The sequence below is a fragment of the Pseudophryne corroboree genome, chromosome 1 (assembly GCF_028390025.1).
Source record: "Pseudophryne corroboree isolate aPseCor3 chromosome 1, aPseCor3.hap2, whole genome shotgun sequence".
Taxonomy (NCBI): domain Eukaryota; kingdom Metazoa; phylum Chordata; class Amphibia; order Anura; family Myobatrachidae; genus Pseudophryne; species Pseudophryne corroboree.
Genome location: NC_086444.1, coordinates 1121718038 through 1121726265, shown reverse-complemented (window position 1 = coordinate 1121726265; position 8228 = coordinate 1121718038).

The following is an 8228-nucleotide window of genomic DNA, read 5'->3' as shown; positions in this document are numbered from 1 at the left end:
CATTACAGTGTCCCAGATCATATTATGTAACATTATAATGCCCTCCAGTTCATTATATACCACATTCAGTGAGCAAGTCCAGGGGCAAACAAAGATATGTTGCAGGCTTGCAGTCAAAAGTATGTAAGTGCCCCTATGTATCAAAATGAAAAATTGATATAGCACACGTAACTTTGTTAGGGAGGGTGGGCCCCTCTCAGATCTGGGCCCCATAGCAGCTGCACTCCCTGCACCTATGGTAGCTATTCCCTTGCTAGATCTGCTGAACTGCAATGCTTCATATAGTTCTCATGGTGTTTATGCAGGAACAAATAGCTCAATGAGTAGGGTGTTTGATTAGAATTCAACAGGTTATAGGTTTGAATCCTGGGTATGGCAGTATATTGAAATCTGTTATTTAATAAAGGGTATTGTAACTGAATAACAATGAGCTCTCAAGGTAAGTGCATGAATGTGGTATAAAGAGCATGTGTGTTCAAATCCATTTTCTTGCAGTGGTCTATAAGTGTGTGTGTGTGTGTGTGTGTGTGTGTGTGTGTGTGTGTGTGTATATATATTTTATTTATTTTTTAATTTATTTATTTATAGTTTTATATATATATATATATATATATATATATATATACACACTTCTATATATAAAATGTGGGAAGGCGGCATCATAGCATGGGCTTTCTCTGGGATCAATCTTGTCATGCTCCTCCGCCACGAGGCATGCACCTTATGTCCCTATTCAAAAAAAAATGGGGGGGGGGGGGGTAATTTTCTCTCTGGCACAGGACACCAATAAGTCTAGTTACAGCTCTGCCTATGGTATGGTATTAAATCTTTAGAAGTATTTTTCATCAGTCTGCTTATGTATCTGCTCACTTTGTGACTTTTAGAACTGCTCATAATATAATGCCCCACTAAGGGAGGGTCTGCTACAGTATGTGTAATAGTCATTATGCTTCTACTGGTAAGATGTCTCTTCCACATTCTGATTAGTCACATACCTGTATTTCAGCCCTTTTATCGATAGTGTCTGACACACAGCTGCATCTTAGGGTTATGGCCAAGTTCAAATGTGCTCTCAGAACTGTTGCATTGATTTCCTCACCTTCTGTCCATCCCCGTATGCCTGTGTACCTGACCTTTGGCTTGTTTTCTGACACAGATCCTCTGCTATATGCCATGATCCTCATTCTGTCTTTGTGAATTGTACTATCTTATGTCATTAGTAAAGTGTGTCCGGGGGCTGAGACCTGGTGGTATACATTAGACCAGGGGTGGGCAATTATTTTAGCTAGGGGGCCACTTAACACTTTACAGCGAATATGTGAGGGCCGTACACAAAATATATTGTTTCTGCTGTAATTCCAGCACCTCCCTCACCCATATACGTGTGTCGTCGTCCCCTCCCCTCCCCTCCCACTCCCACCACATATGCATTATATATTTATTAAGAATGGGGACAGGCAAAAATAAAGAGAAATGGCTAAATAAAATAGACAGAAGAGCCTTAACTTAAGGACAGAATCCCTCATAAGCAAGTAATTAGAATTTAAAAAAACAGTGATAAAACAAATAAACAACATCCAGAATATTAGCAGCTCCCCTCCCTCCCTCTCTCCTTGGGCAGTTAGTTACCAGCTCCTTCCCCAATCCCACCCTCCCTACTTAGGCAGAGTCACCAGATCATTCACCCTCCCTCCCTCCCTCCCTACTCCTTGGACAATGTTACCAGCTACTTCCCCCCTCCCTTCCCTCCTTGGGCATACTTACCAGCTCTCCCTTCCTCCCTCAGCACATTCAGCAGCCCAGCCGCCCCCCTCCCCTCCCCCCTTAATACTGGGCAGATCTAGCACCCCTACCCCGCTGCCACCCGCCAGCCATTCAAACACGGACAGCCCACAGCCATGGTACCTTAGCGATATAAACCAGTCCTCCAGTCCACAACGGCAGTCAATGCAGCAGCTGCATTCAAACCTCCCGCTTCGGCGTCCTGCTTTTGGCTCCACCCCCAACTCCATCCAGCAGCGACAAGTCCTTCTGTCTGGTTGCACCAGTGACCTGACGTAGCGGCGGTCACCGCGGCTTGTAGATTTTGTAGTGCAATGACAAGCAGCCACTCGGGACGCTTGTCATTGCACAGTGGTGGGAGGCAGCGGGCCGGCCAGGATCCGTTTGCGGGCCGCATCCGGCCCGCGGGCCGTATTTTGCCCACCCCTACATTAGACCCTGATGGATGGTCCTGGTGAAGATTGGCCTTAGATGAAACAGCATTAACTGCTAGCAGGCCCATTCACACACCAAGGCTCAACAATGTCTCTGGATGACCATATATATGGCGTCTACATTCATATTCCCTAAAGAATACAATTCTAGCTGTTAACCCTCACTTATAAATACCACTTTATGGAGTCCCCGTCCTACATCTGCAAAATTGCAGTGAGTACTCCCCTTCTTGCCCACTCCGTTATCTTAATGAGCTTTGAATTTCCTACCACCACCTTAATCTCTAGCCTTCAGGTCTCTGACGGTACTGCTTACCACCTTTGGAACTCACTGCACAGCCTAACCAGACTCACTAGCAACCTCCAGTCTTTCAAGTGCTCACACAGAACCCACCTTTTTATGCTTACCTATCCCTCCCCATCCCTCTTCACTCTCCACCAGCTCCTTCTGCTGCTTTCCATACTATCAGCATTTCCTTCCCTTCTCCATCCTAAATGAGTCCCTCCTTTCCCTCACCTACACATTCTACTCATTTCCATCCACCTCAGTTATCACTGCATGCATGTTAGGTCCCATGAGCATGTCGCTAACTAACTCCTATACACTCGTCCCCATGGAAAGGTTTCCGTTCTTCTAGTTGTGTCTTCTTACATATGTGTTCTTCTTTTTTTTCATCTTCTATATACCTATTGTTTATCTTGCCCCTTACATATTTGCATTTTGTTTTGTTTATATTGTTGATTGCAATGTGCAACTTAATTTATGATTTTAATGCTAAGCAATGATTTATTAGTTACTGGATGAAACAGTTGAGGAATGTCTGACAGGTTTAGATGGGATCAGTACGTAAACCCGCTGGACCGAATCCCGGCGGTCGGAATACCGACACCGGAATCCTGACCGGCACAATCCCGAGAGGGGGGCGAGCACAACGCAGCCCCTTGCAGGCTCTCTGCGCTCGCCGCACTGTGGGCACGGTGCCTCGCTGTGCTCGGCACACTAATTTATTCTCCCTCTATGGGTGTCGTGGACACCCACAGAGGGAGAATATGTCGGGATTGTGCCGGTCGGGATTCCGGTGTCGGTATTCCAACCGCCGGGATTCCATCCGGCGGGATCTTGACCGCATCCCGCTTAGATCACAAGCTATTTATTCCTCTATAATTTGAGCTTTGGTGAGCAGGGCCCTCAATGCATTGAACATTGTAATTATATATATATATATATATATATATATATATATAGTTCTGTGATTTTGTCTATTGGTCTGTAACTATGTATATTTTTGTATTTTACTACTATGCATGGCGTTATGGAACCTTTGTGGCAACATATAATAAAAGACACATGCCCCTGCTATAAGACTACATTAGACTGCCCCTTCACTACCTATCCTGTATCTTTAGTCAAAAGCATCTACAGCGCAAGCATTAACTTTTTTTTGTGGGCATGTGCAGTACACATTGAATAAGTTTACTTTATTCAGATGCACATACACTATGGGGTATATTCAATTGGTGTTGAATCCCACACCGGATTCGACAGTTTGCCAATCCTACAGCATTCGACTTCCTGGTCACTGAATTCAACATATTCAATTTGAAATGGATTCGACATGCCTCCTGTCGGAAAGTGACCCATGCTCGGATTGTGGGTGGCCGGGATTCGACTTCATGAGCATCACAATCTGGTCTCATACGTCCTAGAGGATGCTGGGGTCACATCAAGAACCATGGGGTATAGACGGGATCTGCAGGAGACATGGGCACTTTAGGACTTTCAAAGGGGTGTGAACTGGCTCCTCCCTCTATGCCCCTCCTCCAGACTCCAGTTTAGAATTGTGCCCAGTGAGACTGGATGCACTATGAGGAGCTCTACTGAGTTTCTCTGAAAAGACTTATGTTAGGTTTTTTATTTTCAGGGAGAACTGCTGGCAACAGTTTCCCTGATTTGTGGGATAAAAGAAGCAAAGAAGACTTCAGTGAAGGCTTCTGAGGTACCGCACAGCGATCGCACGCTGCGTGCCATGCTCCCACACACATAGGCACTACAGTGTGCAGGGCGGGGGGGCTTGTTCAAAATCTGCTGGGATTGTTCAAAATCTGCTGCTCACGCCTCCAAACTACTCTCTCTAACCTCCTCTCTTGGCCTTTCCCAATGGACTGACTCCTCTACTTATCAGGAGGGCCACTGCCTTGATCTAGTATTCACCAGACTATGCTCCGTCTCTGAACTCACTAACACTCCTTTCCCCCTCTCAGATCACAACCTTATCACCTGCATGCTCTCCTCCATTAATTCAAAGCCTGTGTTGCTGAAGTCCTCCAATCTTCCTCAAACCCACATAAATATTAACACAATTAATCTTCAAGAACTGTCCACTTCGCTCCAACTACTGCTTTCACCTATTTCTGCATTCACCTCTCCTGAGATGGCTGTATCACACCTGAATGAGACTCTAGAACTAGCCCTTGATGAAGTGGCTCCATCTACCCATCACACTCCACGTAGGCCTAGATGTCAACCATGGCACTCCAAATTAATAAGACAACTACAAAAACTCACACGAAAACTTGAACGTCAGTGGCGTAAATCTCGTATTTCAAGTGACTTCCTCATATATAAGACTGTCTACCATTCTTATAGAAAAGCCCTGGACACTGCCAAACAAACATATTTCCAAACTCTTATCTCTGCTCAAGCCTCTAACCCCAAACAACTCTTTAACACGTTTTTAATCACTTCTGAATCCTCCCTCACCTACCCCACCAGCCTCCATCAAGGCACAGGATCTTGCTTCCTACTTCAAGGAGAAGATTGATAAGATCCAAGATGAAATGGTATGCTCTTCGGCAGCCAGTGACCTGCTCCGTTCTTTACCTGAACCCTCTGGCACTCTTTCTTCATTTGATCCCACAAATGAAGATGAACTATCATCACTCTTCTCATCCTGCTTCTCTACTACCTCTCCTCTTGATCCTTTACCCTCACAAATAAGTAAAGCTCTGTCTCTGGTGCTCATCCAGAGCCGGCCATAGGCATAGGCAAACTAGGCAATTGCCTAGGGCACTTGATATGCCTAGGGACATCAGCAGCTTCTGCTGATTAAAATGATATGCGGCATGCCTATATTCTGTATGTAGCATTTCATATGCAGATACAGCCACAGTCTCACACAGTATATAGGCATGCTGCATATCAGTTAATCAGCAGAAGCTGCTTGTGCATCCTAGCCACACAGCAATGCAAATAAGTTTCATTTTCATTAAAAAAAAGGTGCCCGACGTTAGCATTGTGGCGAGATTTATGAGGACACATCTGTATCCAAGCAGAGACAGAGGTCACAGTGTTAGTGGCAGTGTGAGTGCTGTGTGCATGTGAGTGGGTTGGTTGTGCAGTAGTGTTCAGAATATGTGTAAGGAGCATTATGTGTGTCATGTAAAAATGCATTAATAATGTGCAACATATGTGTAAAGGGGCACTATGTGTGTCATTATGTGTATAAGGGCATTAATAATGTGCGGCATATGTGTAACAGGGTACTACTGTATGTGTGTAATTATGTGTATAGGGGCACTAATAATGTGCAGCAAATGTGTAGGGGGCACTATGTGTGTCATTATGTGTATAAGGGCATTAATAATGTGCGGCATATGTGTAAGGGACATTATGTGTAAAAGGGCATTAATAAAGGTTGTCATAATGTGTAAGGCACATTATGTTTATAAGGACATTAATGTGTCTCATATGTGTAAGGGGCATTACTGTGTGGAATTGTGTATACATGCATTACTAATGTGTGGCATTATGTGTATAAGGTGCTCTACTATGTGGTATTGCATATAGAAAGGGCACTACTGTGTCGCCTAATGTGAATAAAGAGCAATAGGGTGTGGTGGAATGTGAATTAGGAGCAATTCAGTGTGATGTAATGTGAATAAGGGGCTCCACTGTGAGGAGTAACGTTTATGAGGTAAAGTGATACTACTGTGGGATGTAATATGAATTATGGACACTATCGCATGATAAAATGTGAATAAAGTTGCAGTACTCTGTGGCGTAATTGGAATTGGGGTTACTATTGTGTGGCCATGCCCCTTGCCAGCAAAAACACACCCCTTATTGGGCTGTGTGCGCCAAATGTGCGAACTGTTCCTATTTAAAATATAGGGGGTACAAACACCAAAATAAGGACTGCTATGGGTGAGGGGTGATGGTGCTGGGAAAGAGGTGCAAGGTCAGAGGCGGAACCAGCGGTGGTGCTAGGGGGCACCAGCCAAAATCTTGCCTAGGGCATCATATTGGATAGGGCCGGCTCTGTGCTCATCCCTACCTTAACTAACATCTATAATCTCTCTCTCTCTACTAGTATTTTTCCTTCACTCTTCAAGCATGCAGTGATTACTCCCATTTAAAAAAAACAAAATTCTGACCCTAATGCTCTCTCAAACTACCGCCCTATTTCTCAGCTCCCTTGTCTTTCTAAGCTACTTGAGAGACTTGCCTACACTCGACTCACACACTTTCTTAACGCATACACTTTGTTGGACCCACTTCAGTCAGGCTTCCGTTCCCAACATTCTACAGAGACAGCACTGACTAAAGTGGTTAATGATTTGGTCACTACGAAGTCTAAAGGCCACTACTCGCTACTTATTCTTCTAGATCTATCTGCTGCATTTGACACTGTAGACCACTCTCTTCTCATACACACACTACAATCCCTAGGTCTTAAAGACACAGCCCTTTCTTGGTTCCTATCCTATCTATCTAATCGCTCCTTCAGTGTTCGCTTCTCTGAATCTACCTCCTCTTCGCTACCTCTTTCAGTTGGAGTACCGCAAGGCTCAGTCTTGGGTCCTCTGCTTTTCTCTATTTATACCTCATCTCTTGGTAAACTAATCAGCTCTTTTGGTTTTCAGTATCATCTGTATGCAGATGATACTCAAATCTATCTATCCTCCCCTGACTTGTCCCTATCTGTACTGGACCGTGTCACTGAATGCCTTTCTGCCATTTCATCTTGGATGACATCTCGCCACCTCAAACTGAATATTTCAAAGACAGAGTTAATTATATTTCCACCAGCAAATAGTAGGTACCAACCTGATATCTCTATCACTGTTGAAAACTCGACTATCTACCCTACCCCACAAGCTCGCTGCCTAGGTGTCATCCTTGACTCTGATCTGTCCTTTGTTCCCCACATTCAATCTGTCTCAAGATCATGTTACATGCATCTAAAAAACATATCCAAAATATGACCATACCTTACACAAGACACTGCTAAAACTCTAATCCACGCTCTCATTATCTCCCGCATTGATTATTGCAATAGTCTCCTAACTGGTCTTCCCAAAACGAGACTCTCACCACTACAATCCATTCTGAATGCAGCAGCGAGGCTTATCTTCCTCGCTAGACGTTCATCGTCTGCAGATCCACTCTGTCAGTCTCTCCATTGGTTACCTGTACTCTGCCGCATTCAATATAAAATACTTTTACTCACACACAAGGCGATTAACCAAACTACACCAACGTACATCACTTCGCTTATCTCAAAATATCTCCCAACCCGACCTCTTCGCTCTTCACAAGACCTGCGTCTCTCATCCACACTCATTACTCGCTCCCACTCACGATTGCAGGACTTTCATCGGGCTGCACCCACTCTGTGGAATGCCCTACCATGCACAATAAGACTCTCCTCTAGTCTCTAAACCTTCAAGCGTTCCCTGAAAACTCACCTCTTTAGGCAAGCCTATCAAATTCCAGAACCGCCCACATAACTTTCATAAACCTTCTTATCAAATTGCATCCACTCTGTACAGTTCACACATATCCTCACATGTCCATAGGCGTGTGCAGGGGGGGTGCCTGGTGCGCACAGGCACCCCCTAATGTCTGGCACCCCGATCTCACATGCCTGATGCAGCGATTGCCAAGCAGGCTGAATATTGTCCCCTCTGCGCTGCACCCTGTCAGGACTGCATTACTGACAAGATGCCCGG